The sequence below is a fragment of the Balaenoptera ricei genome, chromosome 9 (assembly GCF_028023285.1).
Source record: "Balaenoptera ricei isolate mBalRic1 chromosome 9, mBalRic1.hap2, whole genome shotgun sequence".
Taxonomy (NCBI): Eukaryota; Metazoa; Chordata; class Mammalia; order Artiodactyla; family Balaenopteridae; genus Balaenoptera; species Balaenoptera ricei.
The window spans coordinates 36,220,611-36,230,129 of record NC_082647.1 but is presented as its reverse complement, the minus strand read 5'-3'; the positions used below and the strand labels follow the sequence as shown (position 1 = coordinate 36,230,129).

At 45.1% G+C, this 9,519-nt stretch overlaps 1 protein-coding gene across 9 annotated transcripts in view; it reads left to right on the top strand.

Annotated features, from left to right (window-relative positions):
- The first annotated feature begins 2,471 nt into the window (after nucleotides 1–2,471).
- Nucleotides 2,472–9,519, top strand: part of FOXP2 (forkhead box P2) — a 531,282-nt gene continuing 524,234 nt past the window's right edge. For 4 of the 9 annotated variants that reach the window (XM_059933573.1, XM_059933572.1, XM_059933571.1 and 1 more), the window contains exon 1: nucleotides 4,028–4,159. The gene's annotated coding sequence lies outside the window, so the exon portion shown is untranslated. Of the gene's footprint in view, nucleotides 2,879–3,446; nucleotides 3,665–4,027; nucleotides 4,160–9,519 lie in introns of those variants that run through there. The other 5 variants (XM_059933568.1, XM_059933564.1, XM_059933566.1 and 2 more) reach the window with 4 other exon arrangements.

Here is a 9,519-nt window from a genome sequence, read left to right as displayed (position 1 = left end):
AAACGTGTCTTTGTGTACAGAAAAGTGAAAGGCTAACTAAATCCGCTCCTCTCCAGGTCTCAAGAGCATAACCCTCTTTCTTTTCTCCTCGTTGGGAACTTGAACTTCTCTTCCAAGTTGCCCAGACTCATTTATAATAAACCTTTCCCGCTCACTTCCTCCGTCGGACCCCTAGAGAGAAAGGGAAGCAAGTGGGGTCGGTGTATGCGGGGGAGGAAGAAGAAGGAAAAACAGTGAGGAGCTGTAGACCTTTTGACTGTTCTGTTGCCTTTACTCACAAACCCAGCGGAAAGATACATCCTCGGATCTCCAAGGATTTCGACGCCGTTTGTTCTTCTCTTTTCCAAAATGGTTTCAGGTTAATTCAGAAAATCCGCTTTTTATTTAGGGTTGCTTGTGAAGTATAAACGCAAATTACTTATCATAAAATGATCTCCACCTTTCAGAAGGGCGAGGTGGGGTCATTTACATCTGGTGTTTTGTATTATAATTTAAATGACTGCTCCCTCCTTCTCTCCTCGCTCCCATCTTTAAAAAAATTCGGTTTATTTGTCCACTATTCAGCCAGCATTTCGAAAAAAGACAATTTAAAAAAGAGTGACGACACAATCCACAGGCAGAGCACTTACGGACTGCCTGGAGTTTTGAAAGCTCACAGAAAGCACCGCAATTCAAAGCCCAACTCTACCTCTTCCCTTGTCCTCCTGGCAGGGGCCGTCTTCCCAGGACCAGCCCCGTGGCTTATTGACTTAATTGGTTTCACTAGAAAACCCGACGGTGTGTTTATAGATGTGGGTGCCAGGGCTGCTTCCTCCGCGGGAGAACTGCGGGTTCTGGAGGGAAGAGTTGGTGCCAAGTGTGTGTGTGTGAGTTCGCTTCTGCCCTTTAGAGAAAGGGCGCGCTGCTCTTTGAGGAAAAGAAAGACTCAAAGGCATAAGTTGGTCCTGCTCGCCCGTCTCCCCAGTCACCCCCCTCCCCTCTTCTGCCACTGGAGATGTTAAAGTTGGCCGGGAAGAAGCCGGGGGCCGGGGTCTGTTCGCCACGGCCTCTCGTCTGCAGCTATTTGGAAGAAAGTTTCAGCACCTTTCGGAACGCCACGCTTCGCGACTGATTTGCTGGCAGAGCGGCGGGCTCCGCCGCGGCGCGAGGGGGACGCGGCCAGTGGAGGGTTGCGCGGCCCGCGGGCAAGGGAGGGGCTGGTGAGGGCCTGCGGGGAGGAACGGCCTGCCAGGAGCGGCGGTGGAATAGGGGCTACGGTACACCCCCTCCCCTCGGGTCACATGTCCCACCCGGGCCCGTCTCGTCCTCCCTCGGCCTTTCCCTTTTCATCCCCTCGGTCCCGCGTGGGACCTGGCCGAGTCACACCCCACGGACAGGAGCGGAGACCCGGTCTCTGGAAGCTAGGCCCGCGCACTCCCCACGCCGGCGCCTCGGCTTTGAAGTGCGCACGGCAGTTCTGGCAGTTTCTTCTTTCCTTTCATTCCGGTTACTTGGCTCCCCTCAGTCACTGATAGGGCCCGTCTCGAAAGCCGCAGACCCTAAGAGTCCTAGCTCGGCGGCCCCTTCCTTCCAAGCTCCGCCCCGGCCGGCCCGCAGCCCGGCCCCAAGCCGGTGAGCAGGGCTGTGCGACCACGAGGAAGCCCGAGAACTCCCGGGCCCAAGTGAGACAGGAGCCACGACAACAATGAAGAATGAGAAAGACACTCGGCCTCTCTCCACCCCAGGCCGCGGAGGCACACACCGTGAAAAGAAAGGCCAATCAGCGTTTTAACGCACGCTTGGGTCTCCCTTTCTGACTATCGAGTACTTTCACTCCTTGCCACCGAGGGCTTCGGATCCCTTCGAGGCTTCCTGCACTTCGCTTGGAATCCCCTGTTTCATTTGCCAGCAGCTCCGTCTGCTGAGAGGACGTACTTTGGGGACTGCCAAGGAGCAGCAGACACAACTCGGCTTTGCCAATACAGCATACGGTTTTGTTCTCTCCTCCCTCCCCAACCCCCTTCCTCGACTCGCCGTCTGGGCCGAGCGGGAGGAGGCGGAGCAGGAGGTGGGGAGAAGGGTGGGGGTGGGGGAGGAACCGGCGCAGAACAAACAAGTTCTCCGGCGAGTTGTTTACAGAGCAGGTGGACCTGACGTCAGTCAGGAGGCTCCCCTGCAAATCCGAACAACATTCTATTCCGCGCTTCCCCCTCCCTTAAAGAAGTTGGGGGAGCCGGGGGAGGAAATAGGTGGATGGGGGTGACAGGCATCCTAACCAGCTGGTCCCAAACCACTTTGGGGATCAACAACAACAGTCAACGATAACAACGCAAAGTAAAACAAAAACAAACAAGTGGCCCAACAGTACTTCAGAATCCTCGGAGGCGTCCCTTCCCTCCGCCCGCCCCTCCGAGAAGAGGCGGCTCGGCGCGCAGCGTGTGTACAGTTTGCATTGCCAACAACACGCGCGCGCGGCCGGGTGCGCGCGCCCGCCAGCGCACACTCACACACATAGACACACACATAGACACACACATAGACACACACATAGACACACACATACACACACACACACACACACAGATCCGGGTGGGGGGAGCGGCAGCGCGAGACAGCGCGAGCCTCCGAGAAAGCGCGAGACACGCCGGCGCGTGCAGCTCTGCGGCGGCCGCAGCGCCCCGGCTCGAGCCCCGCGCAGCCCGCCCTTGAGCGCCGGTCCGGGTTATTTATGCGGCGGCCGCGTCCGCCAGCTGCGGCTTCCTCCAGCCCCCACCCCGGGCGCGCCCCCACTCGCGGCAGCAGCTGACAGGAATCGCGCGTGGGTGTGTTGTTTGGGAGCTTCTGCCTCGGCGCCGCGGGTGCCACCTCCCGGGACGCTGCCCAGGCGTCCTCGGTCGCGGTAAGTTTCTTTGCCCTCACTGTGGCGCGCTTCACCTCCGCCCCCCCAGCCCGTCCCAGCCACCTCCACCCGGGGCCGGGCTGCGTGCGCCTTTACTCTGCTCCGCGCTCCTCCCAGGGCGGCGGCGGCGGCGGCGGCAAAGTTTCGCCCCAGTCGCTGCGCTCGGTGCGGCGCGGCGCGGCGGGGCGGGTGTGACATGTGTCAAATTTCGGCTCGGCATCCGGGTCGCGTTCCGGACCCAACATCACCGCTCGTTCTTTTTCATTTTGCTTTGTGATGTGGGGAAGGGGGAGTCGAGAGAGGGGAGGTAGCTGTTGCCTCACGGACGGTTTTTAGTTTTGTATGTGCCCAGTGTTGCCTCGTCTGGCGAGACCGCGGCTGGAGGAATATGTGTGCGGAGACGCCAGTTGTGTTCGTTTACTCTTTTATTTCTCTTGTTTGTTGTCTCTTCCTCTTCCTTCCTACCCCTCCTCCCCCCCACCCCCCCGAGAGGAGAAACGAGAGTGAGAACATCTGGCGGTTGGACCAACTTTACTGATCCAACTACTGCTGACCTTTATTTACTCAGTGGGGCAAGTGCACGCTTCTGGTCTCAAAGTTAGACACTTCAGCGTACATTTCACAAGTACTTCTCTGGAATGGGAGGCGGAGAGGGGACAGTCCTGCTTCTCCAGCGAAGAAACTCCTGGCCCCTAGTGACGCTTCAGGATGATCGTGCATCTCGACTGCTGCCCCCGATCGCGCTCTTTCCCCTGTCCACGGTTAGCAGGAGCCGCTTCACCCGGGGTCTGTCCTGCTCTTATTTTTATTCAGCTTTGGCAAGGTCTCCCCACTCTGAGGGTGGGTTTGGGGGTGAAATCGCGCCTCCCGGTTCTTCAGGGAGGGCACGAGGGAGGGGCGCAGACACCTTTCGGAGAAAGGGAGGTGTTCTCGGTTGGCTTTTACCTGTAAATCCGCGGAGGCCCCGGGCGAGCGGAGGGCGGTCGCGCCGGGTTGACTTTGACCCCGGGGGAGCGCGGGTCCCGACGTCCCTCAGCGCTCGCGGCGGCGCACGTGCGGCGGCGGCGGCGCGGGCCGGACCCACTAGGTGGCCGCGTCCGCCGCCCGCACGTCTGCCGCGCGCCTTTCCCCGCCCCTCGGGCCGCAAAGCGCCCGGACGCCCGGGCACCCCGACCTAGGGACTAGCGTCTGCGTGGACCCTCGCTTGCCCCGAGCGTTCGGGCCGGGCTAGAGCAGGGACGGAAAGTTGCCCTCCTATCCGCAGACCCTGAGATCCCTTAGGTAAGTCTCTCAGGGCACCTGGCGCGCGGGTGAAACTCATTAGGAGCAACGGGAGGGAAAGGCACGTGCGAGTGTGGGGCATTTGAGAGCGGAACCAGTGCGCGCTTTGCACGCGGACTCGGCAAGAGAGGCCCAACTGGACACCGCTTGGGGGGCTCCTCAGACTCCGGAATCCCCAAGGAACTAGACCCATCTGTGTATTTGTTTATTCAGCTTTTTAACCAACAGTTTTAAACCACTTAATGGACAGCTGCTAGTCTGTAGTGCTCCTATCCGCCCCCCCCCACGCCCTGCCCCGCCCCGCCCATTTTCTCTCACCACATGTTGAAATCCAGTCAGTTCCTTGATTTTGAGGATTGTTCCTCGAGTCCTGTCTGCTCCCAGGTGGTCAGGCTTTCGCGACGTGTGAAAGACCTGTGGGAGTGTGTTAGGTGTGTACATTTGTAGTCGTCATGGATTCAGAAGTGCTGAAAGAGCTACCTCCCCAACTTGTCCAGAGCCTGCTTAGAAGAATAATTAAGTAGTAGCAGGTAAGCCAAGGGGAGAAAGTGACGCCCTGGTGTCAAGTAGCTGAAGTGGACGATTTCCAACTGGAAGTATTTCGGGAGATTAACTTTTAGAAAACAGAAGTTTGCCTGGAAGGCACATCTTTGCACACTCTCCTAACTCAAATAGTTTGGTTAGGCTTCAGTGGAGACAGGAGGGGTGTGTTTAATAGCACGTCTGTGCTAGAGGTCAAGACTCAAACAAAGATGAGCTTTCAGATATTTTCGTCTTCAATTTCGCATTGTGGTGTACCTCAGGAAATGTTTTATGTTGTCAAAAGGCCTGTTTATCTTTTCTGTCATTGTGAGTTATGGATAAGTATATTCTCAGTGTCCTGGAATTTTAAAATGTAGTGTTTATTTAATACTGCTAAACAATAATTTACAATTTTGATTTATTTGTATATGTATTAATGAAGTGGGTATAAAGTCAGATACACTATGGTCATTAGGGTCATAAAATTTCATTTCAGCTTTAGAGCTTTTAAAAGTTGTATCTTTCCTTCCTTCCGTCCATCCTTCCATTTTTATTACTAAACTAGACCCACTTTCAGTAGTTGTTCAGTTCAGTACTTCTCTAAGAAACCCACCATTTCATTGTTATCTAAAACTTAAGTGAAAGAAAGGTTTAACTGTGGTAAAGTTACTGACTTTTAAAGAGGACACTAGAAACCTGATGATACATCCCTGTTGGTAAAGTGACAGAAGACACTCGATTTTAAAAGATCGTCTTAAATTTCACTTTTAAGTACAAGAATACAAAAAAAATTAAGGGAATAATTTTTAACATTCAATTTAAATGTGAGTACAAGTTTTTTCTTTTTTATACATAGTTTATTAAATGTTACTATTACACTACGATGAATATTAAAATAGAGCAATCAAAGGGAAATGTATACAAATAGCAGTTATGAGCTATTTTAAACTATCTTTCAAAATTCCTCAACTTATACTTTAGGATTCAGATGATAGAAATTCTAGAACTGAATATTGTTTTCGAGTGAAAAGAGACCTATAATTACATTATGATGTGAATAGATTTATGAATAGTTATATCTGAGTAAACTGTCATTGGAGTTTTATTTCTTTGCATTGATGGTAGTACAGTGGTTTTGCTTTAAAAATAAATTAAAATAAATCTTTGTGATATTCTAGAATCCTAAAATAGGGGAAATTGTATGTGACACACCAAAAAATAGGAAAAAAGGTGAACATTAAAATTACAGAAAACCTGTAATGAGAAGTTATATTCCTTTTGTACAAGCAAAAACTCAGAAACACAAAACAACTCTCTTTGCATAACTATTAGAATTGTACTTTATGAAAAGTATATTTAAATATGTGAAAATACCTTCATGGCTTGATTGAGACTCTTAGAGCATATAATAATACATTGAACATAGCCAAATTTACCAGACATTTTTATTTCAAGAGAAAATGTGAGGGATACAGTACTTAATTACATAAAAGAGATATTGTTTGCGTTATATTTAAAGATCTATAGCTGCTCTGCCTCATCACCCTTGTTTCTGTGTGGACAGTCTCATGTTGTGTCAACTGTTATAATACTGATAGAAAACTGAATGTTGGAAGTGGTTATGTATTTTCTGTCTGTCTCAATTAAATCAAAAAGAAACCAAGGGGGAAATGGCAGGGTAGGATGAATTGGGAGATTGGGATTGACATATATAAACTGTTGATACTATGTATAAAATAGATAACTAATGAGAACCTACTGTATAGCACAGGGAACTCTACTCATCACTCTGTGGTGACTTAAATGGGAAGGAAATCCAAAAAAGAGGGGATATATGTATACGTATAGCTGATTCACTTTGCTGTATAGCAGAAACTAACAGAATATTGTAAAGCAACTATACTCCAATAAAAATTTAAAAAAAAAAAAAAAGAGACCATTGACTTGTAAGAGAATATCACTAAGAAGTTCTCTTGGCATGAGTGTTGTTGCTAAATAAAATTGCAAATCACAGTTGAATTCCGAAATAATGTCAGTTGCATTACAGTCACTGAATACTAATTCATGGCACAGTTTTTTTGTTTGTTTGTTTTTTTCTTTAACTTTGTGATAGATGGTAGTGATCTTAGTGATAAATGAATGGATCTAAAATGTTCTAACCAGTGCCCAGATTCATACTGCCCTTTGATAAAAGAAAGTTTATTTCTTAAATTAGGCCCCCTAATTAGTGTATTTTAAGATTTGCATAGATTTTGAAAGTAACCTTATTTATGTAGTGCTTAATTCATAGAGTTCTAACAAACTTGGTCAAATCCAACCCAGAAAGATTGTTGTTTATCTTCTTAAGCCTTCTGAAAGGTGCTTGAAACTTTCCTTAAACATATTACGGTGCTTATGATGCACAAATAACCTAATGCCTAATTTGAGTTTTATATGCCATAGTTTACATCTCTTCTTTTTTTTAGATGACATGCATATTTTCTTAGGTCCAACTACTTATCTCTTAATATACTTGGACTTCAGTCATATCACTTACAGAGTGTTATCAGGTGAAAATAATTTAAGTTCTTTAGGTTTGTTTTTTCATGAGGCTTAGATCATTTTCAGTGCTTTCTTATGGAGTTGTTCCAAACTTTAGCTTCTTCATTTGTCCCATAACTATTTTGTTTTTTAACACCTTATCTAAGAATAGGAGGGTTGATTAAAAATAACATTACTTTGTTTTTAAGCCCAGCATTGGTTATATGAAAATTCACTACTATTGAATTCCATAAATACTAATAAGTAGAATAGCCTTTCCTTGTAGGTGTTCCTACCTATTAAAATAAATGGTACTTACTTCCACTTGCTTATTTCCTTCTGCCCTGTCATTACCTTTGATGTATTTTTGTATATACTCTTTTGCTCTGCACAGTGTTTTCATCTATCCCCTGCCTGCAATTTTTCAAACAAAACGAACAAAAAAAGAGAGTAACTTTGGTGACATATAAAGAGATATTATAGCTCAGAGGTTAACATTAGAATATTGAGATGCTGAAGAGAGGTCCTTAGAGAATATTTAGATTTGTTATGTTCCAACACTATTAATGTTAAAATGAAAAAGTAAACCTATATGTATGTGGTGACTTATTTTCAGTAATGGTATTCATTTAAACTATTTTTTCTCTAAATAGATGCTTCAGTGATTTGCTGTTTTCTCAAATGTGATATTATTAAGTATTGACCTAATTATTTTTAGGAGCATAATCTCAATTTTATAATTGGAGTGACTAGGAATTTGTGTTTATCTATACAGAATTTTGCCCAGCAGCCAAATTAACAGAATATACCTGTGCTCTGAAATGAGGTATACTTGTATCACCCCTATTTCATTTTAAAGAAACATTATATTTTAACAATTTATAGCTTATAGTTCACACTGAATCCTAATACTTTTTCATTTTGTGATTGTGAACTTGGTTTACTTTCTCTAAATTGACTTGTATTCGTTCATTTGTTTAGCTTCCTTACCACGAACAATTTGAATTCTAAAATTCCCTCAATTAATATGATTTGTGTAAAATTTTATTAAAAATCCATTTACTCCATAAATTATCTGTGGAGTGAAGGTTCAACCTTTTGAATTCCTTGATATTTGAGATATGTGCTCTTTAACTTTAATATACTCTGTTGATTGAATTCAACTTCCCAGTCAGTTGTACACTTCTTTCTGTCTACAATCCACCAAGGGTCTCGAGAACATACCTTACCATTATATTGATAAATATGTCATATGGAGCTGACATCTTCATTCTTTTCTGCTGTGGCAAATTTTTTCATTAGCAGGAGCCAATAAAATTTAAATGTTGAAAAAGCACATTGCTGTGAAGCAGATGAATCCCCAGGGGTTTAAAAGCTCTCAGCATTTTTAGTTTATTAATGTTCCTCAATTTCCTTTGATTTCTATCTTGGAAACCTTAAAATATACTTTGTGGAAGATAATGTTGATTTGAAATTTATTTAAGTTTTTAGTGTTTCTTTTTAAAGCTCTTTCTAACATAAGTCTAAAAGATTTGTACCATGAGAATATCATAAAATTTTAAAAGACAGGTTAAGGAAATTAGCTTTAAATTCCTCAAAGAAAGGATGCTACTACAAAGAACCTAAAGTTTTCCTGGTATTAATTTATTTCTTTTCTTCTCAACTTTTATGATGGCATTTTCTGTGAAATATTTTTTTTGCATTATTTTTGTTTTGTATCATTTTGGTACACATACAGAACCACAACCATCATTTTGCAACTTTTTCTCCATTTAAGAAAAAAAAAAGTTTCTTAAAGTGTATTTTAGGGGGTAAGAAAAAAATCTGTGGTAGGCATATTTCAGAGAAAGCGTTTATAAAATTTCTTGCTGGCAGATAGTGTGGAGAAACTTATAGTACATTAATCCAAATATCTTAACATCTTAGCATATGTAGACTGTCATAAAATCATCTCATTTAAAAAAAAAAGATCCCCAACATCCTTAAAAGCTATTCCTCACCATTACTTCACCCAAATTTATGTTCCAGGATTTGGTTGAGCTATATCTGTGTGCCTGCAACTAACTCTTCACTTCCTTTTTGTCTTCATTTTTTCCCCTTTCTCAGTCTGTCTTTAGTTGAGCTAAATGGTCCCCCCAAATCTTGTTTTATATATCTAGTTAGTACACCCCCAACCAGTCTGATCAGATAGACCATCAACAACTCCTTGAATTGTTGCAGTAGCTGCTTATTTATCCCCCTTCTTCTCCCTCCAGGCACCACAGTTTATTCTCCATGTAGCAGAGTGATCTTTTGAAGATATATCTGTTTGATTATGT